Source organism: Equus caballus, chromosome X (genome assembly GCF_041296265.1).
Source record: "Equus caballus isolate H_3958 breed thoroughbred chromosome X, TB-T2T, whole genome shotgun sequence".
Taxonomy (NCBI): Eukaryota; Metazoa; Chordata; class Mammalia; order Perissodactyla; family Equidae; genus Equus; species Equus caballus.
This window is the reverse complement of record NC_091715.1, coordinates 38,864,531-38,888,733: the sequence shown is the minus strand read 5'-3', so window position 1 is coordinate 38,888,733 and position 24,203 is coordinate 38,864,531. Positions and strand designations below refer to the sequence as shown.

The 24,203-nt window shown below is 40.5% G+C and overlaps 1 protein-coding gene across 15 annotated transcripts in view; it reads right to left on the bottom strand.

Moving 5' to 3' along the window:
• JADE3 (jade family PHD finger 3) overlaps positions 1–24,203 on the bottom strand; it is a 128,578-nt gene that overhangs the window by 72,810 nt on the left and 31,565 nt on the right. For 2 of the 15 annotated variants that reach the window (XM_070258589.1, XM_023634153.2), the window contains exons 2-4: positions 21,228–21,348; positions 20,677–20,717; positions 16,422–16,489 (exon numbers count right to left, since the gene is read on the bottom strand). The exons of 5 other annotated variants lie outside the window; for them this stretch is intronic. The gene's annotated coding sequence lies outside the window, so the exon portion shown is untranslated. Of the gene's footprint in view, positions 1–5,330; positions 5,466–16,421; positions 16,490–20,676; positions 20,718–21,227; positions 21,349–24,203 lie in introns of those variants that run through there. 8 more of the 15 variants (XM_070258594.1, XM_070258592.1, XR_011435077.1 and 5 more) reach the window with 7 other exon arrangements.

The following is a 24,203-nucleotide window of genomic DNA, read 5'->3' as shown; positions in this document are numbered from 1 at the left end:
GCATTATTAGTAAAGAGCCCAGGAAACAAGATTACCTAACACCAGTAACACCAGTCCTGGAAAATAAGAAACTGGGTTGCTAATGATTTTTAGAAAAGAAAACAAAGCAAGCAAATGTTTGAGCCTGAGTTGTTGTAGTTCATTGATCTGTCTATCCACTTCTGTGACAGTACTGCTGTTTTCATTACTGTAGGAAAATGACAAAGAACAGTAAATATCAGCAGAATGATTCCACGATGGTAAATCTTTAGATCTGTCTTTGTTATTTCTAGTCACAACAACAGTCCAACAAATAGCATCATCACCAGCCATTTTACAGATGAGGAAATTAAGGCTCAGAAATGTTAAGCAACATGCTTGGAGCCATACGGCCACCAGAGGGCAGAGGTGGAAGGTATATCGGGAATGGGCACTCCAAGTTGACCCCCAGCTGTGAGGCAGGCTGGGGGGAGGACAACAGGAATCTGCCCCTTCTAGGCCCAGCCTCCTGAGCATGGCCTTCGAGGCCCAGAATACTGACTCCGATCTGTTAGGCCTCATTAGCTGCTGTTCTCCTGCCTTCTGCACATGCTATGCCTTATGTGATTCCATGAACACATCATCTTGTTTCATACTTGCTGGCCTTAGCATGGGACTCTTCCTTCTACCTACAGTTTCCCTCTCCATTTACCCTGACTAGCCCATTTTCCCCCAACCTGGTCCTACCCATTTGTTGGATCTCCTCAATGAAGCTCGCCAGATAACCTTCTCCCACAGTTATTCACTCCTTTGCTTTCTATCCAAGTCTGTCCATGCTTCTGTCCATGTCAAAACCACCTCACAAGCATTGTAAATGTTCTTTACATGGTCAACTCTGCCACTTAGGCTACAACCATCTTCAAAGCAAGAATTATGTCACAGTCATCTCTTACTCCCAGGTCTTACCACAGTGTCCTGAACAAAATAAACATACGAAAGAGTAACATATGCTGTAGTGCCTTACCCAGATCCTCTAGCTAGCACACCCACCGCCCAGCTACTGCCTGCTGGCCACTAACGGCTCACAGCTGTCCCCCTCCCCAAGAGCTGGAGTCTCACCAGGGAGATTATGTTCTCCCTGTCTCCCTCCCAGGGGCAGCCAGCAGTCAATAATTGTTCTATACGCCCCCCAACCAAAACAGGCTAAGGCTAGACTTTCCTAAGACCATACCTTTACTTTAGCTCTTTCCTCTTCCCTGTCCTCTTGTCTTTGCTCCCTTCTAAGCTTCTCCTGAGAGCACTCCCTCAATAAATCACCTATGTTCAAATACTGTCTCAGGGTCTGCTTCTAGGCACCCCTACTTAAGACAACATGTGAATCTTCATTAAGTGGTACACTTTAAAAAAGTACTTTAGAATAAAATTTTTTGTTAAGCAAAACCACAAATGAGTACAGTGCAATCTTGGAGTAACTTCACAACGTGCTTCGATGTCTTACGTTTGGATATATTACTCAGTTTATTTTTCTGGTCCTCTATTCTGGGCACGGATTTTATAAAGGCATTCTTTTCTTCCTTACCTCCCACAATGAATATTCCTTTGTTTTGGCAGAAATGAAATGTGCACCAGCCCTCACCTTGCACCCTTGGGAACAGTAATTTGATGGCAGTTTTCAGATCTTATTCCTACTATAATCTCAACCAAAATGATTAACAGCACGTGATTTATTTTAACAGTGACTATTAGCTAGGCAAAATACAAACATATAAAGTAAATGCCTTCCTTGGGTAGAATTCCCTTTTAAAGGAGCACTGTCTGGAAGTCAACCCATCTGGGATTATTTGGGACTGGAATCTAAGTCTGTGGTTTGGTGGCTACTTGACTCCCCATTAATATTCCCATGGAAGAGCAGGCAGGCAAGGAAAAGTGATTAACTCAAACACAGCCCTTTCCTTTCCTTCTATGTGCTGAAAAGACATACTTCTGAAATGCATGGTCAGTGCGAGACGCCCCTATTCCTATTCACTGCCCTCTGTGAGGGCATGCAGCAGCTTAAAAATAGTCCAAAACATAGAAAATTATTTATGAACAAATGTCCATCAAAATTCCATAATAAAAATAATAAATTAAACCTAGCTATCAAAAGAGGAATGATTAAAGTATATTAATATTATGGTATTTCATTCAATCATTTAAACATGGTATACAGGGAAATATTTATGTTAAAATGTTAAGTGGAAAAGACTATAAAAATTGGTTTATAGCGAGATTACATCTATGAAGTAAAATATGAAGAAAATCGCTGAAGGCCATAAACCAATTTACTATCATTAATAACATTGAAGAGATGGATTTCTGGGTGATAAAAATATTCTTTCCAATTTTCTTCCATTCTCCACATTTTTACAGTATACATATAGGGCATTTATAATTAGAAAAAATACTCATAAGGTTTCAAGGTATCTGTCCCCCCATGCCACCCACAAACGATACAGCTGACCTAGAAAACTGAAACTATCAAAGTAGCTGTCACTGTCATTCAAGATGGACATTAACCAAAGTTGGAAAAAGTCCAGAAAAGTATAATACAATCAAGTAGATAGAGAAGCCTTCATATTATAAAGATAGTCCCAAAAGCACAAAACTTGGCAGTTTGTGAAAGACAAATATCCAAAGAGTGGTTCTAAATTGAAGGCAATTTTGTCCCCCAGGGGACATGTGACAATATCTAGAGACAGTGTTACTGGCATCCAGGGGGTAAAGGCCAGGGAGGCTCTAAACATCCTACAATACACAGGACAGTTCCTTACAACGCCCAGATTTATCTGGCTCAAAATGTCAATGCTGCCAAGGTTGAGAAATCTTGCTCTACAACAATGAAGCAGAAATTGATAAGAATCAAGAAAAGTGTATGGGCTGGCCCCGTGGCCGAGTGGTTAAGTTCGCGCGCTCCGCTGCAGGCGGCCCAGTGTTTCGTTGGTTTGAATCCTGGGCGCGGACATGGCACTGCTAATCAAGCCATGCTGAGGCAGGGTCCCACATGTCACAACTAGAAGGACCCACAACGAAGAACATACAACTATGTACCGGGGGGCTTTGGGGAGAAAAAGGAAAAAACAAAAAAAAAAAATAAGAAAAGTGTAGAAATGATTGACTTGAATTTATTCACCCAATCACAGAGTTAAAGTAACAAAGGGGCACTCCCTGAAACCTAAAGGCAATTTTATCAAAAAGAAAGCAGGACTTTGAGCAGTGCTTAGGGAACTTAGGGAACTCATCAGCTCAAGAAGTGGAACAGAATGAAAATGTAAACATGTTCAAGAAGGAATGAGATAAAATCAGAGAGGATAAATCCACGATGGTATTTAGAAGTAATCCTTAAGTAAAGAAGCATTTGACAGTCCACCTCCCGAGGCTTTCAGGAAAATATCCTTCAGAGCCATTACAGAGACAGATGTTTGAGTTAGGCCACTGGTCAGACCAGAGCAGCACACTTCTTATATCCTAAACGGTCAATTCCTGCCCATGTGCGCAAAGAACGTCCCAAACTATTTCTTAAAATGAAATCATGAATACTATAAATGTGTTTCTTGAGCTAATAACCACTGCTTGGGGTAAACAATACTAACCCTCTGCACACTGAGACCATTTGAGTCCAATGCCTATGCTTTAAAATTCAGAATTCACTCCTCTCTACAAAACAATTCAATCTATCACTGCTTCAATGTGGTGGAAACAAAACTTCCCTTCAAGCCTGTTCACCTTGCATATCTTTCATCTCTAACACATTTTAGTAGTCTAGTGACTAAAGCCATAAATATCTAGAGACTGAGTAAACAAAAAATAATCAGAAGAAAAAGAACATACCCTACATATTTTGCTGCTTTTCCTCACTCCCAACAAATCTTTGTCTTTAAAAAAGAACAGATACCAGAAGTTGGAGTAGATAACCTTTTCTGTACTTTCTAAGAGAAGACTACCTTCATCTCAGTCATTTTAAAGTTTGTTTTTAAAAATTAAGACATCATGTGACTCATGAGTCCCCATGACCAGATGAGGAGTCTGGAGCTCAACTTTTTTCCAAAGCCCTCAAAAAGCATTAAAGAAAAAAGAAGAAAATACAAATTTACCTAGGTAGGTTCCCACCACTCAAACAAGTATTTCTATGTCAACCACAGTTATCCCTGTTGCCAGGAAGCAGGCTTACTTACCCTCTTTAATATACAGACTTGTTAACAAATTATTTGGGAATTTCAAACTCCCCAAGTAGAAATCATCTTGCATGGGAAGGCCAGGTTGGGAAGTAAGTTTAAATCAGGGTTCTGAGACCTTTTTTGTAAGGTACCAGATAGCAAATATTTTAGGCTTTGTGGGCCATGTGGTCTCCGTTGCAACTACTCAAATCTGCCATTGTAGCATGAAAGCCACCACAGACAGTACATAAACAACTGAGCATGGCTCTGTTCCAATAAAACTTTATTATATTGAAATTTGAATTTCATATAATTTTCATGTCATGAAATATTATTCTTCATTTTTCAATCACACAAAAATGTAAAAACTATTCTTAGCTCGCAGGCCACAGAGACACAGGTGGCAGGCTAGATTCGGCTCATAGGCCATAGCTTGTCAATCTCTGGTCTCAACTACAAGAAACCTTTCTTTTAATGAAAGAAAGAATATTGAAAACTGGAAGCATACAATTGAATTATCACTGTCCTAACACCACCCCTCCCCTTCCCAATCTCTCAGCCCACTTACTGGCTGATACAGAACTCACTGGAAAGTTTCAACCTGCGTGGACTATTCTGTGATGTTATCTTGACAGATTTTAAGGGTTCTAGCCCTTTCTAAATTAAAGTCTGTTTTATGCCTTTTAAGAAAAAAGGCCCCAGTTCCAACAACTTTTTAAAAATTAGCAGTACATTTTCTTTTTAATTTATGTACATATATTCAACAAGTTCAACTACCCAGATAAATAAGTAGGCTTGGCATCTTAAGAATAAAAAGAGAGATATGTATAAAACATAAATCCCTTTAAGATAAAATATCATTTGCAAATAAGACTTTAGAACAAAGTAAATCAACAAGAATAGATTTTACTATGAAATACACAATTCTTCAGATAGAAACTCAAATCATTTTAAAAAATTATTTCCATTATGTCTTAAATGCTGTTGTGAGTTGCTTCCACATTGAAATTTTTACTCACATGTACCCCTAATACATTTACAATAACAACTACCTGATTTAAAGTGATAATCAGAATTTATTAGGAGGAAAAAGAACCCTTAGCCTAGGTTTTAGCAACAATAACAGGCATGTAAGCCTCACATATAAGGTCAAACAAACAGAAACAATCCCCAACTTACTGAGCAAGTTCAAATCCACTGCACACCAACTGTTAATACTGTGCTAATAAGAGGGAAGGCACTGCACTAGCCACCAGAACGGAGAAACCAAGTCCTCTGGCTCCCTCAGAGCCAGGGTCACAGGACCAGGTGCACTAGACACATTGTCATTATGGCTTGGGTGATCACAGCCTAAAACTAGTAACCAATGATGTGTGAGAAACCAATCAGAGGGAGGTTTCGGAGTTAATCCCCAAATCAATCAAGGTGGTGTGGGTGTGAAGTGGAGGAGGGTTGCTGTTAAAGGCTCACCTCTGGTCAGAGCAATGCCCATGGAAAAGGAGAAATCAGACATGGAAGTTAACATACAGGGAAAGAGTCAGTACTGATACAAAAAGTGAGGGAAAATGAAATGGCCACAAATTTTCCTCAGGAGAAATGAAAGGGGCTGGGCCATAGATGACAACACAGGTTAAACCCTGTGTATCTGGCTTCCCTAGCAGAGGTTCTCAATCCCCATTACACATTGGAATCATCTAGGGAGCTTGTAAAAATCCCCATGCCCAAACTACACCCATTACCAATTAAGTCAGAATCTCTCTTTTCAAAGAACCAGCTTTTGGATTGTTTTTCTCTATTGTTTTTGTTTTCAATTACATTAATTTCTCTTTTCTTTATTATTTCCTTCCTCCAGCTTGCTCTGGGTTTATTTTCCTCTTTTTTTTCTGTTTTCTTGAGGTGGAAGCTCAAATTATTCATTTGAGACTTTCCACCTATTTCTCATATAAGCATTTAGTGCTATAAATTTCCCACTCAGCACTGATTTAGCTACATCCTACAAGTTTTGATATGCTGTATTTTCATTTTCATTCAGGTCAATGTATTTTTCAAATTTCCCTTAAGACTTCCTCCTTGACCCACGGATTAATGAGAAGTGTGTGTTTAGTTTCCATGTGTTTGGAGACTTTCCTGTAATCTTTCTGTTTTTGATTTCTAGTTTGACTTCATTATAGTCAGAGAATATACTCTGTATGATTTCAATCCTTGTATATTTGTCGAAGTTTGTTTTATGACCTGGGATAGAGTCCATCTTGGTGAATATTACATATGTACTTAAAAGGTAAGTATATTACGCTGTTGTTGAGTAGAGCATTGTATGTCAATTAGATCTGGAAGATTGGTGGGGTTATTCTATATCCCTGCTGATTTTCTGTCTACTGGTTCTATCAGTTACTGAAAGAGGGGCACTGAAGTTCCCAACTATAATTGTGGATCTGTCTATTTCTCAATTCAGTTATGCTGAATTTTGCCTCATGTGCTTTGAAGCTCTGTTATTTGGTGCATATTCATTTAAGATTGCTGTGTCTTCTGGGTAGAATGACCCTTTGAATCATTATGTAGTGTTCCTCTTTGTCCCTGGTAATTTTCTTTGTTCTGATGTCTAATTTATCTGATATTAGTATAGCCACTCCAGCTTTCTCCTAGTTGGCAGGTATGGTATATCTTTTTCCATTCATTACTTTTAAATTACCTAGATCATTACATTTAATTGGAATAGAGTGAAATGTGCCTATTCCATCTTGTCTGGAGCAGAAAGATTGCACTCTGTACTATTTTTGCAACTTCTCTCTAAATTTAGACTATCTCAAAATCTCTTATTTCAAAATTTAAAAAATTATCTTAAAATAAAAAAATTAACTGTTAAGAAAGTAAGTATATAATAAAAAGAGAATTTTATTCATGTTCCTAACATATCTGGAGAATATTAAATTGAGACAGGAAAAGAATCAACCTATGGAGACTTGTGAGATTTTCACTTACTGCACTCTCCCAGAGCAAGCAAGCAAACAGGCTAAGAAATAGGTAAAACTCCCAGCCTGGGGGTAATTGGGAGGCTGACCCCCTATCTGTGGGCCATAAGGAGGAAAGTTAATTAGTAACAAGGGTGCATCTATTTTCCTTAAAAGATAAATATTCACCACACCTAGTGCTCCTGGTTTTCTGGGGGGGGGGGGGGGGGGGGGGGGGGGGCAGCTGTTTTTCCAGTACTTGCATTTTTTAGTTTCCTTGTCTGGATTTTAGTTATTTTACTACCTATTAGCATTTAAAAAAGGTTAACAGAGAATATTTAAAATGTTTAACTTGAGAAGGAATAAAACTCTAATTAATTAGTTACACCACTTGTTAGTTCTGTAAAAGAAATGATGAGTGAGAAAGTTGGAAAGTACTGACTAAAATGTGGCTTTCTGAGAATTAGTTGAGTTCAGTCATTTATGCTGTTCATGCTTCACTACGCCAGGAAGCCAGATTTGGATACAGATAAGTAGTCATTTGAGACAAAACAGCAAAAGGTTACCCCTGAATTGTCTGAAATGCTAACGGAAGGGATCACTAAAAGATCTAAGATGAGGACTAGAGAGCATAGATGGAACTACACAGATATAAACTCATTAGTTTATAATTATCTTCTCTTGGCCCCAGAAAACCAAACATTCATGTAAACTAAAAGTATCCATATAGGAATATGAATCACAGAGAAAAGGAAAAAGATTTTTCTTCTCTATCCATTTCTCCTATCATCTCAGTGCTATTTTAATTACTTCAAGTGAGAGTGTTTTACAAAAATAGACAAATAAAAAGTAAAACTCAAAAACTGAAATAAAGATTCATTGTTGCTTTGTGTGGAAAGTGATTACCTTGTCAAAAATACATGTGAGCCCAGACCACAGTTGATGGTCATAGTGATGAAACTTTCCTGGACACTAAGTCTCAATATTCTCTTATCTGAGAATGTGCGATTTAATTTCATCCTTCAAGATCAAAGGCACATAAATTAACGTGGCCCATTGATTCCATGAATCTAGGGAAAGCTGCCAGGTGAGGCAGGTCCACAGAATAACTCATTAGTTTATAATGCTTAAAACAACTTTGGGCAAACTGTTGAGAATTCAACAGAGATTAAAACACCCAAAGACACTCATAAATATATCTTTCAACACAGTTGACCAGAAAACATCCAACTTCTACTTGACCACTCCAGCAACAGGAAGCTCACTATCTAACAAGGCAATCCATTCCAAATTTTTAGACAGCCCTAAATGAAGAAATAATTTTCTAAGAACAGAAAAAATCTGCCTTTTAACTTCCTAATTCTGCCTTTATACTAGATTTGCACCTTTTAACAGGTTCAGATCTCTCCCTACCTTTATCCCCAAACTCTCTTGACCCTACATCATTTTTCTCTATTTAATACCTAATTTTTTTCTTTCCCCTCTCTTGCAAATTCCTCAGAAAGTAGTCTATGGTCTGTCCTCCCTTCCTTGCCCTCAGTCACTCCTCAATTGGCAAAGTCACCAGTGTGTGCATATTTCCCAACCGTCATCTCTAAGTTCCTGTATACTGTATTTGACATGCGGATCACACCCTCCCCCCTTCCCACCGCTCCTCTTGAAACGACTGCCTTGGTTTCCAAAGGCGTTTCCCAGGTTCCCTGTGTTACTCCCTAATATCCTTTTCTTCCTCTAACCATCTTGTAAGTGATGGTGTTTCCCCAAAGTGCCCTATTACACGACACACATGCTTATGGCGGAGAGGAAAGGAAAGGCAAAGGAAAAGAAAGAGGGAGGGAAGCAGGGAGGGAAAGAAAAGGAAGGAAATAAAAAGAAAAAAATCCAAAACCCCCTGCAAACCAGATACATCAACCTGGAAGATGATCAGCACCAAGGCCACTATCCTCTCTGCTTCACTGGCTCTTCCTTCCTTCTAGTGGTCTCAGTTGGCACCCTCCTCTATGCAGTCATAAAATCCAGAAAAACCTCTTAACTCTTTCCTTTTTCTCAACATCCAGTCATCAAATCCCGCCAAGTTAACCTTTGAAATAATCTAAATCAATATTTCTATCCCATTTTAGCCTTCATGTTCCTAGTTTGTGACCTAACCATCTCCTGAAGTGGAGACTACAACAGCAAGCAGCTTCCTAACCTGTCCTAGGACTCCTGATCATGTTGCCCTCAGATTCATCCTCCACCCAACTGCCAGACTTATCTGAAACACAAATTGGACCATGCCCCCTCATTGCTGAGAGACTTCAATGGCTTCCCTTTATTAGGGTCCTCCTCAAGGCCAACAAGTTCCTCCACAATCGAGCTGCACCTACTCCTGCAGCTTTATCCCTCACCACACTCTGCCCTGGTCTTATGCTCTAAGAATCCTGAAACTCTGTAGTTCCCACTTCATGCTGCTTCTCACCCCTATGCTTTATAGAATCACACCATCCCTCTTGCCTGGAAGGCCCTCTTCTCACATCCTCACTTTGAAAACATATAAACTCATCTTTATAAGGCTTAGCAAATATGTCACCTCTTCTAGAAAGCCTCCCTCACCTGACTCATCCACACCTTGAAAATCCCAACCGCAGCAGGCTCTCAGAGTGGCCTGTGTACAGCACCACCACTAATAAACTATCTCGTAACTACTGATATATATTTAAAAATCTCCAACTAGAATATGAGTTCCTACCAGGTATGGGCTAGATTTTTAAAAAATTCATAATGGATGTTATTCTTCATTTCTCTGAAAATCTGAGACTTTAAAGTCATTCTAAAATGATTCTCATTGGGAATGAATTTATTTGCTGGTTGCTAATTTGGACAACTGTCCTTACTTTGAAATTTTAGTTTTCACGCTAACCTTGGAGAAAGTTCATTTCCCTCTTTCATTCACCCTCTCCATTGAGAGTTGCTTCCTCCCAGGATTCTCAGTCCCATCCCAACAATACGGAGAAAAATACAGATTTAGACAGTAAGCCAATAAGACACTTGTCTCTGCACCTGAGTCTCTCTCCACTCTCCTGCCTGCCACTCTGAATAGAAGTAACATCTTTTTCTGTCTCTGTTCATGAGTAATCCTTGACTTCACTCGTCAGGGATCATTTCCGCCATTCACTGAGTGTTTTGATCCCCATTATCTACAAATATACAATTCCCAGCCATCTCTACTGTTTTCTGGATCTAGAGTCCAGCATGTCAGTAACTAGAGGCCCTACCAATCTCCACTTATTGTTTCATGTTTCTGGTCCAAAGATTTATCTTTTCTTGATCACAGATATGTCTTTCTAATTTTTTATTTTATCTATTATCACTTCATTTAGAAAAAGAGATATGAGCTTAAAGTATGAAATCAGAGTCATCTTGACCAGAAGCCCTTAGGTTTAAGTTTCACAAGTACTACATAATTTCTTAGATCAGGGATCAGCAAACTACGGCCCTAGGCCAAATCTAGCTCACTGCTTGTTTTTGGTGTAGCCGTGAGCTAAGAATAGCTTTTACATTTTTAAATGGTTGAAAAAAATCAAATGAAGAAGAAGAAGAGTTTGTGACATGTAAAAATTATGTAAAATTCTTATTTCAATGTCCACAAATAAACTTCTACTGGAATACAGCCATGCCCATTCATTTACACTGTTCTGGTTATCAATTGCTGTGTAACAAACCACTGCAAAACATAGTGGCATAAAGCAACCACCACCAGTTTATCATCTCACAAATACTGTGGGTCAGGAATTCAGATAAGACACAGCAGGAATGGCTTTCTTCTACTGCAAGATGTCTGGGACCTCAGCTGGGAAGACTCAAACAGCTGGAATCATCTGGAGGCTTCTTCACTCATCTGGCACCTTTGACAGAAATGACTGGGCTTAGCAGAGACCATCTCTGGAGCACCCACATGAAGCCTCTTTAGCACAGGGGGCCCTCAGGGTAGTCAGACTTCTAACACAGCACCTCAGAGGTCCCAGCATGAATGTCCTAATGAACAAGGCAGAGGCTGCACTGCCTTTTATGGCTTAGCTTCAGGAGTCACATACCGTATTTTACGGGTTGAAGAAATCACAAGCTCACCTAGATTTAAGTGTAAAGAGACAGAGGCCCCGCCTCCTGAGGAGAGTAGTGTCAAAGAATCTGCGACTATGTTTTAAACTTCCATTTATGGTCTTCACATCATTTAGTAGCAAGGACAAAGAATTAATGACTGACTTAAAATGTGAGGCACACTCAGGTATCAGAGCATCCAAGTTTTAAAAATAATTCAGCTTCACAAAAGAACTGTCATCAAGGCCCTGACTTGTGAACAATTTTAATATTTTCCTAGTTGTTTCTGATCAGTCTTTAACTTTAAATATACAGAACACATGAGTTTTTAAATGTTACAGGAGTAACTGAAGCCTTTAAGAAATCTGTATTTATGTTATAGGTAGCAAAAATGCCCCCAATTCTTCACCCTTTTCTTTATCTATGCCCTTTCAAAGTGACTTTGAAGCTTGTTTCCACTCCTTGAATCTGAACTGGCTTTGTGACTTGCTTAGAGCAACAGAACGCAACAGGGCTGATGGTATGCCAGTTCTGAGTCTAGGCCTCAAGAGGCCTTGCTGCTTCTATTCAGTCTTAGAAACCTGCCCAGCTACCATAAAAACAAGCCTGGGCCAGCCTGCTGCAGGGTAGCAGATGTATAGCCTAATGCTCCTACCCCGTACCACTGCCTCAGCTGACAGCCAGACAACCTCAGAAGCAGAGCTCCCTGCTGACCTGTAGTTGACCACAGGCATAAGGGAGACCAGCTAAGAACAGCAGAACCATTCAGCTGAACCCAGCCCAAATGGCTCACAGAATAATGAACTGAATAAATAATTACTATTTTGAGCCACTAACTTTCGAAGCGGCTAAGTATACAGGAATAGTTAACTGATGGAATTTAGAAGGTAGTTTTTAATGATTAACCACAGAATGGAAATTTCATCACATACCTCAGTCCTAGTACACTGAATCACTTTCAACATCGAATAATTTTCCAAAGCAGGCACTGCTGCTGGGCTCCACTAAGAAAGGCATTCTAGCTAATACCAAGGTCACAGAGGGGTCAAATACCTCGCCTAAAAGAAGAAATCTGTAATAGTAGACATACAAATAGCAAATGTCACTCTATCTGCAAGTTTCTCAACCTACTTGATGCCAAGGCAGCCATAAGGTACCTCCTCAGGCCAGAGGTGAGTGGCACCTGCAATCAGCAGTTAATTAGAATGTCACATTAACACATCCTACACCCCTAACATCTCACCTGAAGAGAACTTAGCATTGCTATTAGAATCCTTATTCTTTTTAGTTATAATCCCCATCCTCTTTATCTGCACGGTTACCCTTCAGTGCACGCCAGTAAAGGCAGAGCAGATACCAACTCAAAAGATTAATTATACACATGTAAGTACGAAGTCATTAAAAAATATGCGAGAATTTACACATCCAATTATAGGCTGACTTGCAAGAGACCCTCTGAGGTAGCAAATGTTTGTTCCAACAATGCAATTTCTCAAAATACTTAGGACATTTTTTGCTTGGATTTGCTTTCTGTTCCCTTTGGCATAACATGTTTCTTTAAATAAGGTCAATGGAAGCAAATTTTTTCTCTGAGAGGGAATTTAATTTTGGAAACAATCAAATGTTATTCAAAGTCCATTCAAGTGAAGACACAATTGAGGTGTGTAAAACTAGTTTTAGTCAGTAACAAGCTGGGACAGTAAATTGCAAAGCTGACTGATAATTCCAATTCCACTGTCATTAGCTGTCAGGTTAAAACTCTAAAAGCACAAAAACCTTTAATGGCTTCCTACAGCTCACAGCACAAATTTCAAACTCCTAGGCCTAGTATCCAAGGCACTCTACAATGTGGCCACAGCTCATCTTTCTAGTTTTATTTTCCTTGCATAGTCTTTTCTCTAGGAAGCTGAGCCCCTCATTCCTCCCCACTCACATGTCCTGGTGCTTTCTCGCGTGCATGCATCTGTTCACACTCCTCCCATGGACCACCTGCTATGTCCATGTCATCTGTCCCTGTACCTGATACAGTGCCCAACACTGTACCTACCTCAAATAAATACCCAAGGAATGAATGAAGTGAATAATCAATTCCTCAGGTGGCTTATAAAATGGCTCTGAACGGGGGCCGGCCCCATGGCCAAGTGGTTAAGTTCCCATGCTCCGCTTCGGTGGCCCAGGGTTTCACTGGTTCGGATCCTGGGCACGGACCTAGCACTGCTCATCAAGCCATGCTGAGGCAGCATCCCACATGCCACAACTAAAAATATACAACTATGCACCGGGGGGCTTTAGGGAGAAAAAGGAAAAATAAAATCTTAAAAAAAAAAGGGTTGAGGTTTAATAAAAATTGATCGTTTAAAAAAAAACGGCTCTGAAGGTAATTCCAAAAAGGAGAGCTCCAAAAACATTCTGAGTAAGGTAGTAAGTAGCTGGCCTGCAACATGCATTTTGAGGATGAAGTTATGAAATGGTGGAATAGCAACTGTTTGTAGTCATGCCTAATGACTGCGTAAGAAGGCCTAGTGAATCAGGTACCGGGACAGAAATGAATTAAAAATTCGAGGCTACTCCAGTCTACTAAGACATGGATCACAATACCATTGTATTTAAGAGAACGGCGTTTTAGATTTCTTTGGGATTCTCTCTCAAGAATATCCAAGTTAAAAACAAACACTACTTTTGGATATATACCTAGAATTGAGATTGCTGGATCATATGGTTGTTCTATTTTTAATTTTGTGAGAATCTCCACATTGTTTTCCATAGTGGCTGCACCATCTTATATTCCCAGCAACAGTCTACAAGAGTTCTGATTTCTCCACATCCTTACCAACACTTGCTATCTTTTCTTTTAATATATATAATAGCCATCCTAACAAATGCGAGGTAATATCTCATTGTGGTTTTGATTTGCATTTCCCTGATTATTAGTGATGTTGAGCACCTTTTCATATAACTGTTGGCCATATACATCGAAAAGAATTGAAGTCAGGACCGCGGAGAGATATCTGCACTCCCATGTTCATTGCAGCATTATCCACAACAGTCAAGATATGGAAACAACCCAAATGTCCACTGACAGAGGAACAGTTAAAGAAAATGTGGTATATACATACAATGGAATATTAGTCAGTCTCAGAAAAGAAGGGATCCTGTCATTTTCGACAACATAGATGAACCTGGAGCACGTTATACTAAGTAAAATAAGCCAGTCACAGAAGGACAAATACTGCATGATTCCACTTAGATGAGGTACCTAAAACAGTCAAACTCAGTGAAGCAGAGAATAGAATGGTGGTTGCCAGGGGCTGCGAGGAGGGGGAAATGGGGAATTGTTCAATGAGTATAAAGTTTCAGTTATGCAAGAGGAGTAAGTTCTAGGGATCTGCTGTGCAACATAGTGCCTATTAACAATACTGTATTGTGCACTTAAAAATTTAAGAGGGTAGACCTCATGCTAAGTGTTCTTACTACACACACACAAGAGGCACAAGGAAACTTTTGGAGGTGATGGATATGTCTATTACCTTGACTGTGATGATGGTTTCACAGGTATATGCATATGTCCAAACTCATCAAATTGTGTACAGTGAATGTGGAGTTTCTGTATATCCATTATACCTCAATAGGGCTGCTACAGAAAACACCAGTTCGATAAGTGATGGACATGTCACAAATTATTATAAAGAATAAGACTCTAAGAATTTATGAGATCCTTCCCCTTCTGAAGTTAAGCCCAATACAATAGTAAACTGAGAATATTTTCAAAGTGTGTGGCAAAATTAGTTATTATTAGGTTAAACCACATGAAATTGCCATTGTTGTAGATCAAAATGTTTGAATATCAGCAACGGTTCAATTGAATACTGCAGGATTTTGCTCATGAACAAAAGTAAGTAAAAAAAGAAAAGACTCTTTCCTTTGCTTCTCTCCCTTTGTCTCCAAAGCTCTCGCACACTCTGGAGAACCTTAATTCCTATGAACCTTTGAGGACTTACAATAAACAAAGAAATACAGGAAGCCTTGCCTATACATATATTATTTCCTAGTTCAAAACACCTAGTTTCCTTTAGGAGTTGTATTCCACTTACCAGACTCAAGGTAATTGGCCTGTGAGTCCCCAGTGGGGTATTAGGTCTCTTCACCTACATCTCAAATTTCTGGGTCAGATCTGAGCACCCTCTTCCCATGTTCCATTTACACACTGCAAATAGGCCATCACATCCAGGATTCCTGAATGTTGTTTAATTCAAGAGGAGGTTGCTGACAAAAAGCCATCTGATTATTACTGTCAGCGTGGGCTTGGTGGGTGGGTGGGGGGGGGCGGGGCTTGATTTTATTCTTATTTCTTCCTTTTTTCCCGCCCCAGAGTTGCAGCCAGCTGGCTAGACTATCCTCTCCAGGTCTCTTGTCGGTCAGAGCAGGAAAAGCCTCCTAGGCAGGATTCCTAGCCCTGCGTGTGTGGCTGGAGTGGTGAGGCAGCTCCCCTCCATTTTTCTGGGCAGCAGCAGGAAGACCCTGTGAGGAGGCGCAGGTGCTGGGACTAACTGGCACACTCCCAGGCCACAGTCAACACCACGTGCTCCGAACAGAGGCTCAATTTTAATCCTTCTGAGACACCATTTCAGGAATCAGCTAATACACAGACATGTAATCAATGTAATGCTTTTGTGTGCTTGTGTGGGTCTGGAACTGGTGAATTTTCCACATTAAAATTTTTAGAATTTTCTACATAGAAATTTTTAGAATTACCCAAGACAAGTATAAATGCAGTCTTTTTTATGGTAAATGTTATCTCATGAGAAACACTGAATACATAATTTCAGCTTCAATGGTCAGAAGATCCTGTGCTTTCAAGTTTACTGTTAGAAATGCAAAACAAAGACAAGCAAAACTCCGTCATCCCACCTCTGTTCCCTCAGTACAGGATGTTTTCCTTTTTCAAAGGTTTTTTTAAAAAATAAGATCATTCATCCAGTGTGTTTTAAATAACTGATTTTCTCTATTTTCTCAAAAAGATTATTGCACAGTCTAATTAAGTTCTCCCTCAGGAAACATCAGCCTTGACACGTAAAGAAAGACAAAACAATGGTGGCAGATTGTAGAGACAGGAATATTTGATTTTTTCCAACAGAAAAACTATAAAAATTAAAAGTGCCAAGATTATCCTTATACTATTAACATGCAGTGATTTGAAATATCAGCAATTCACAGGAGACTGGTAAAAAGTTCTTTGTTTACTTACTGTTTTTCCCAGGTTCTGAATTCAGAATCCCACACTCCTACTTTGACAGCTGACAGCATTACAAACACCTAAAAACAAGTTCAGAGGGTTCCATTGCAGACAGTATAAGTGATGCTTGTTTTCTGCATGACCTGTCTCAGAAGTAAAGTCAAGAAGGAACTGCGTTTCATTTGTTCACTCTTACACAGGGCCCATCGAAGAACTCAGTAAAGATTCGATGAAGGAACTTGGGCTGGAATTTGGGAAACCTGGGTGTTAGATCAAAGTTCTAGTCCGTTACCATACAATTTTTATTATAGCGGCTTTGCAGTAAGTTTTAATCTGGTAAAGCAAACTCTCCTCACAAGTTTTCCTGATGATTCTTGGGCATTTATTCTTTCCAAAAATGCAAATCTGATCATGATACTCCTGAGATTCCCTTGTAGCCCCCTGCAGGACTGCAGTTTAGTAGAGTGGACAGTACAAGTTTAGGACCAAAGCTGACTGCTTAAAAGGAGAGGAGAAGCAGTGCCACCACTAGAGAGCTCCTTTCTCTGCCCTGATTGCCCACCAGGCTCACTCTTTCCTTTGAGTAAGTGTTGAACAAATATTTAACAATGGTTCTGCAAGGGTGCTGTGTCAGGGGTCCCCAAGTTCTGTGATTCACCAGGAGGACTCGCAGAACTCTGTATATAATCATACTCATGGCTATGATTTATTACACTGAAAGGATACAAAACAAAATCAGCAAAGGGAAAAGGCACACAGGGTGAAATCCAGGGGACACCAGGCACAAGCTTCCAAGAGTCCTCTCCCAGCGGAGTCTCACAGGATGCACTTAATTTCCCTAGCAACAGTTGTGACAACACATGAAATGTTGTCTACTAAGGAAGATCATTAGACACTCAGCGCCCAGGGTTTTGACTGGAGGCTGGTCACATAGGCACCCTGTGATTGGCAAATACCCGAATTCTAGACTCTAAAAAGGAAAGCAGATACTCATAAGAAACCACACTATTTGTATAAACAGTTGAGGCACAATGAGCCACCCTTACCAGTTCTGGGAATGGTGGGAACCCTCCCCAAAATCAAGTTCCCAGATGCCAGCCAAAGGACAACCTTGTAAGCGGGCCTTTCAAAGTCAGGCCTGCTAATGATAACACTTTTTTGCAGAGATGACAATCATTAGCCTGGCTGGGCACCAAACCAACATGTCCTGCCCAGGCCTGGATGGGGTAAACAAAATCATGATAGTTCTCTGAGCAGGGTAAAGGGAGCAGGAATGGAGCAAAACCCACCCTCTCCCAGTGGCAGGAAGGAAGGAGCAATGACGACTGCTTCCTGGGAGAGGCAATGCCTGAGCCAGGTCTGGACACATGCCAGATATTGCAGCATCCCTAGTTTAAGTCCCAACCAGGTAAGTGATCTTGGTTAGTTAATTAACTAGACTAAGCTAGATACCAGATAGTGAGTTACATGAACCAGGGCTATTAATCACCGATTCCCTGCTTAAACTTTGTATGGCTTCCAAACCTCTTACAAGCCATGTGGCCTTGCTAGAGGTGGTGCCAACCTACTTCTCCAGTCCCACTTGTGCCTCTCTGCCCCTTCAGTCTCTGTGATCCAACCATCCTGGCCTCCTTTCAGTGCCTGGAATATGCTCCTTTCTACCTCCAAGACTCTGTGCATACTATTCCACCTCCCCACCCCACCCCTAGATTGCTCATCATCATCCTACCAACTTCACATAGCTAAGCCCTACTCATGTCAGATTTCAATCCAAATGACACCTCCTCAGGGCAGCCTTCCCCTACCTGCCCCAGAGTACCTCAGAACCTCTGTCATTTGCCTTCCAGCACCACTAACTTCTCCTTTATCACTGTGAGCAGATTAAAGTCCATTTTTTTAATACTTACTTCAAAAAGGCTGAGACCATGCCTGTGTTGTTCACTGTGATAACCCCTGAGCTTAACACAGTGCCTACCACATAGTGGGCACTCAGCAAATGTATGGAAGAGGAATAAATGAGTGGTCCATGTGGTCTGGGTGAAGGCAATCTCTGTCCCCACGCCAGAACAGATACACACCTCCTGGGTCTAAGGCACATGACCCAGGCTAGATCAACAAGTCATCCAATGGTTTTGACGGAAGTATTGGGAGAGGGGCACTGCATCTGCTGCAGATAGCCTGCCTGACAGTGAAACTAACTCAGAGGAAAGGCGAGGTGAGGAGATTCAGGGCTGCAATGAGTGTGAGGATGCAGCCATTCCTAAAGGCAGTAGTCCATGGGCTATTCGTTTAACAGTAAACTTTCTTTGGCTAAATTGAGTTGGGGTTCTGACACACGTAACTAAGAATCCTAATACAATCCTAATACAAAAATACTAACTGGAATTAGACATGTAATTGGTCCCAAAGAACAAGAGAAAGACCACCAGCAAGCCTAACTTGTAATGATCCAAGCTACTGGCTTAGAGAGTCCTTATACTTCCTTGAACTATGACCAGGTTTGATTCTGGTACAAGGAGAAAAGACACCCTGGCTGGGGAGTAGAGCACGGCATCCTAGCTGGTCATAACCCTAAAAACTACCTTGTTCCTCTCCTCAGGGCTAAAAGACTATTTGCAGCTATGACAGCAGAATCACTTCCTCTCGTCTATGAAAACTCACAGACACCAGACTTCACAATAGGCTGGAGAGAAGCAAAAATCTCTTTTATTTTCAAAGGGGTAGAGTATAATCATTAACAAATAAAAAGTCTGAATTTCACTCTAAACTAAATTTTAGACCAGATTAATAAAGCAGTGGTTGGATGAGCACTTGAAAAAGAAAAAAAATTGTCATTAGCAGCCAGCACAGGCTCTCTAAAATCAGGACACATCCAACTTAACCAAGACTCCTTTCTATTCCAGTCACTCAATTCATTTATTGAGGTAATTATTTATAGGTATAGTATATGTGGAGGCACCTCACAAAGGCTATCAGGATTTTCCAGTTGATAAGATGAAGAATCCAGGCTATAGGCAGGCAAACCTGAAAGGTGTCTTGTGGGACACAGAGCTATACCTGTGGCCCTGTGCTGATCAAAACTTTGATCAGGAAAATAGATGAACCTAGGATGATTGACTTAGGAGGGATAACATTCATCGGGGAAAGGGAAAAATTCAAAAGCTAACATGACAAAGAAAAACAGGATGAAATTTAACTAGAACATATGTAAAGCCACTGCAATTTTAAAAACCCTGTTCCCTAAATATAAGATGATAGCAGGTCAGTTTTTGGTGCCACCAAATACCACAGCTCCTCAACTTGGGCTGAATTTGGAAAAATACCGTCTACCTCAGTCAGCCAACAACTGGACAACTAAGTTCCAGTCTGAGCATCACAGAGAAACAATGACCAACAAAAGTGAATCCAGAGAGGGGAACCAAGATTAGAAAAAGGTTTGGGAATCATGTCACACAAATGACAGCTGAAAGGGTGAGAATGTAAACTGGTACAGCCAGTTTGGATAGCAAAGACAGCATTCTGTAAAACCGAAAATATCCATATTCTGTGACCCAGCAATCCTATTTCTAGATACATATCCTGGAGAAACACTCAAAAATTTACACAATTGCCAATATGGAATTGCTTATAAAAGCAAATTTTAGGAAGTACTTAGCTTCTGTCACTAGGAGAATAGCTAGACAGAATAAGACCTATTTACACACTGCGAAACTTTGCAGCACCTACAATGATGTAGGTCTACTTATCAATCAGGATGGGCTAAGTTTGCCAAAGTAACAAAAGGAGCCTAAAATCTGAGTGGCTTAACACAACTAAAGTCTATTTATTCCTACACTACATGTTTAAAATGAGTTGGCAGGAAAGCTCAATGTAGTTATTCTCAGGCCCAGGCTGACAGAGGCCCCATCTCTATTTGCCAGGGGAATAAAACATGGTAAATCTCATACTGGCTCTTAAAACTCCCATTTAGAAGTGCACCCATTACTTTCGCTGACATTTCATTGAGCACACCAAGTACATGGCCACACCTAACTTCAAAAGGGGCATGAACTACAATCCTGCCATATGTCCAGATGGCAGACAGCCCAAAATATGTTATGTTATATATAATGACTAATACAATATAAACTATGGAAACATTAATACAAAACATATGAAAAGATCTAAGACATTTTGCTGTGTGGAGAAAACACACAGACACATTCATAATACCATTTATGTAAATTAAAAGAGATCCAAAACAAATCTATATGTTGTTTATACATACCTATTTATGCATGAAAACTGGGAGGCGGGAGGAAGATGACACTAGAAGGGGTGATCAAAGGGGAAATAATCATTTCTGTAATGTTTTAATTCCTTTATTTAAGAAAATTAAAAATATGACAAAATTTAATTGTTGATAATTCTGGCTGGTGGAAAATACGAGTGTTCATTATATTATTCTCTGAATTTTTCCACTGCATTAAAATCCTCGAAAGAAGCTGTCGAAAGAACCAGGAATTTTTTAATCTAAGAAATCACAGGTGGGAGAAAGGGGAATGGGAAGTAGAAAATAGATGGCTTTAACTATTTTGGACAAAGGAGATTTACTCTGTGTGGCTATGGAGAGAAGAGCTGGAAACAATGGCAAGAGTTCCTGGGAGGCAGACCTTGGCTTGGGAATAAAGAACGACCTATCATGGAAAGATGAGTGAGTAGCCTCAAACATGGATGGAGGAAAAATATGTATTCTTTGGGGGGAAAAAGTAGTCAAGAGTCAGACAACTTCCTGTCTGACAGAATATTGTAGAGAGGATTCCTGCACTGGGAAGGTACCTGGATTTGGTGATCTCCAAGGTCCTTCCACTTCTCAGGTTCCATCAACCTTGGACCAGAACCTCTCAGTTTAGAGCTCACAGGCTCTGGGAAATGCAGCACAGTTATCCCAGGACAAGCTCTAAAAAATAATGAAACAATCTGAATTCAATACAGCCTTTGATGGTGTTACCTGGAAATATTTCATAATCAGTAAGAAATAATTCACTTAATCGGGCCTGAAAATTATTATTGGCAGGGGGTCACAAGAATTATACTGGCCTTGAATAAAGCTAGCTTTAATTCCCATGTTTTGGTCAACTTCATGCACATAATTAAATTGGTATTATTTGTAGAACTGTTGACTATTTAATCACTGTTTCTGTGACTTATTAGCTGTTCTTCCAGTACCAAAGTCAAATTGTTCCCACTGCTAAAGAGATCTCCACTGAAACATCCCACTGAAATGAATATTTGTAAAATGAAAGAGTAAGAATAATGAGTGTGTTTTCTTTGTAACCAGTTGCTTTGGCTACTGCCAAAAGAAAAAATAAAAGTCTTAGCAGTGGAAACGAGTATCACTGACCTGTCCTTGTGTGAGGAGGGTCAGTCTGGCATAAAAACAGTGGGCTCAGAATTCAGGCAGCCTCCTACTGCTGCCCTGCTCCCAGCCAAGAAGACACTGGATTTTAGCAGGAGTAAATGAGACAGCATGCTGTACCTGAGGATTTTCTTTCCAAAAGGTACCATGTCTTTCACACCAACAAGTTTTTATCTGTACATAGTTAATATACGCCCAGAAGGTTATGAGTTGAGCAGCCTTACATGCCTGGAACCTGATGGATCTAAATAGACACCTGGGAAGTCCACTGTGGTTTTTAAGGAACGTATGTTTCCATCATAAAAATACTGAAAGCATGCTACAACATAAAAACATGTGCTTTTTGCCCATGTAATTTTGCCCATTTAGGATCTCCCTCCTGCAGGGATTCTGTATCACATAGCTAACAATAGGAAATACATAAAAAGTAACTATTATTTAGTAGTTTCTTATTAAATTTCAAGATTAACAACAAACAAAACAAAATCAAAAAATAGCTGAGAGGGCTCTGATCTATTCCCAAATTAATGAAATCAGTGTGGCTTGAATACCACTTTCTTTCTAGACACATATTCCTGGCTGTGCTGGAGCTTCATGTGGCCTGGCCCCATTACCACCAGAAATACTGTATGAGAGAAAAAGCCCTAATATGCTGGAAAAGTGGCTGGCTAGACCACCACAATGCCTTGCAGAGACTCAGGTCTGGTCCTAACCTATGAGCAAAAGCTGATTACTCACCCCCACCTCTCCAGCCTAGCTTCTCCATCCTTCAAGTGCAAGCACTTACATCCTAAGATGTCACAGGGCAGTGTAATTATCCTTGGAAGACAGACTCTAGTGATAAAATTAAGACTGTAATGTTAGGAAGGAGAGAGTGTGGGGGAAACCAGAGACAAACAGAGGAGGGAGGAGGAGAAAAGGGTTGATGAATGAAGTCCTGGGGGCAAAAGTTACTGGAAAACAGCAGGACAGAAGTAAGAGAATGTGACAGAAAGGCAGCGCCAAGGAAAACAACGAGGTCAATGATATGCTGCATGAGGACAAAGAGCTGTACTTCCGGATGAGATTGCCTTTGGAAAATTGGCTTTGTTTTTCAGGAGGTCATTATGCATTCTGCCAATAGTGTAGCTCCTCTGCTTATCCTTAGAAGCTTTTGTCCACTAACTACGCCAAACACTACATCTCTGAAACTATTATTTCAGATATAAATACTTTGGGGAGGAGGGGAAACTAACCCAAAACATCACTTAAATATCAGTTAAAACTTCCAGTTCCAGGTAAGATGGAATAAACACACCCACCTTTACGTACACTGAATGCAACTATAAATTCTGTACAGAATGCATGGGCAGCGATTAGAGAACACTTTAAAGCATATATCAGCAGGTGGATCAGGGAAGAATACCGGAATGCCAAGAATGAACTGTTAGTGCCTTTACTATTTTTTTCCTTCCAGTATTCTCTGGCCTGAACTCAACACAATACCTGAAAGTGAGCACTGTGGTTAGAGCACATGTTCTGGCTCAAGGTGCTTTTTTTGGAAAAGGGAACTACTAAAACTCAGAGAGACTAGGGGGAAATCCCCTGGGTTTTTCTCTCCTTTTTCTCCCTTCTTTCATGCCCAGAAAATCCCATGGTGGAGGCTGCAGCAGCAGCAACGAAAGTGATTGGGAGAGGGAAAGTTAAAATTCTCGAGGGAGAAGAACTTTCCATTTCATTTGGTGGAGCTATAACTCCAAAAGGGCAAAGTCAAATCTCATTGTTTTTTCTTACTTTCTCTCTGCCTTCCTGCCCCTTGTGCCCCAGAGGCAGTGCATCGTTAAAGTGGGTGGTTTCTGACTGGAAGACGAAAAAGGAAAGCTCTAGGAAACCAGAAAGCACCATGGAAACAAAGAAGAGGGAAGAAGTGAGGAAAGCAAACTTTAAAGCCACTTATGAGCAACTCGGGTGACCCCCCCCCCCCAACCTCTCTGCATGTGTGGATTTGATCCTAATTAGCATGTCAAAGACTTTGAGAAATGAGCTAACAGATGAACAGTCAGGTACCAGACTGACCATGGGTGTCACACATGGGACAGATCTGAATAGCACTGAAAAGGCATTGAGGGCCAGCCCTGGTGGCCTAGTGGGTAAGTTCAGCATGCTCCACTTTGGTGGCCCAGGTTCAGTTCCCGGGCGCAGACCTACACTACTTGTCTGTCAGTGGCCGTGCTGTGGTGGCAGCTCACATACAAAAAGAGAAAGATTGGCAGCAGATGTTAGCTCAGGGTGAATCTTCCTCAACAACAACAACAACAACAAAAGGGGCACTGAATGCTGAACGGCCATTGGAACTACAGCCCACAGAAAATGAGCTGGAACTTGTGGTCTGAACCTAACCAGGTCAACTGGCTGCT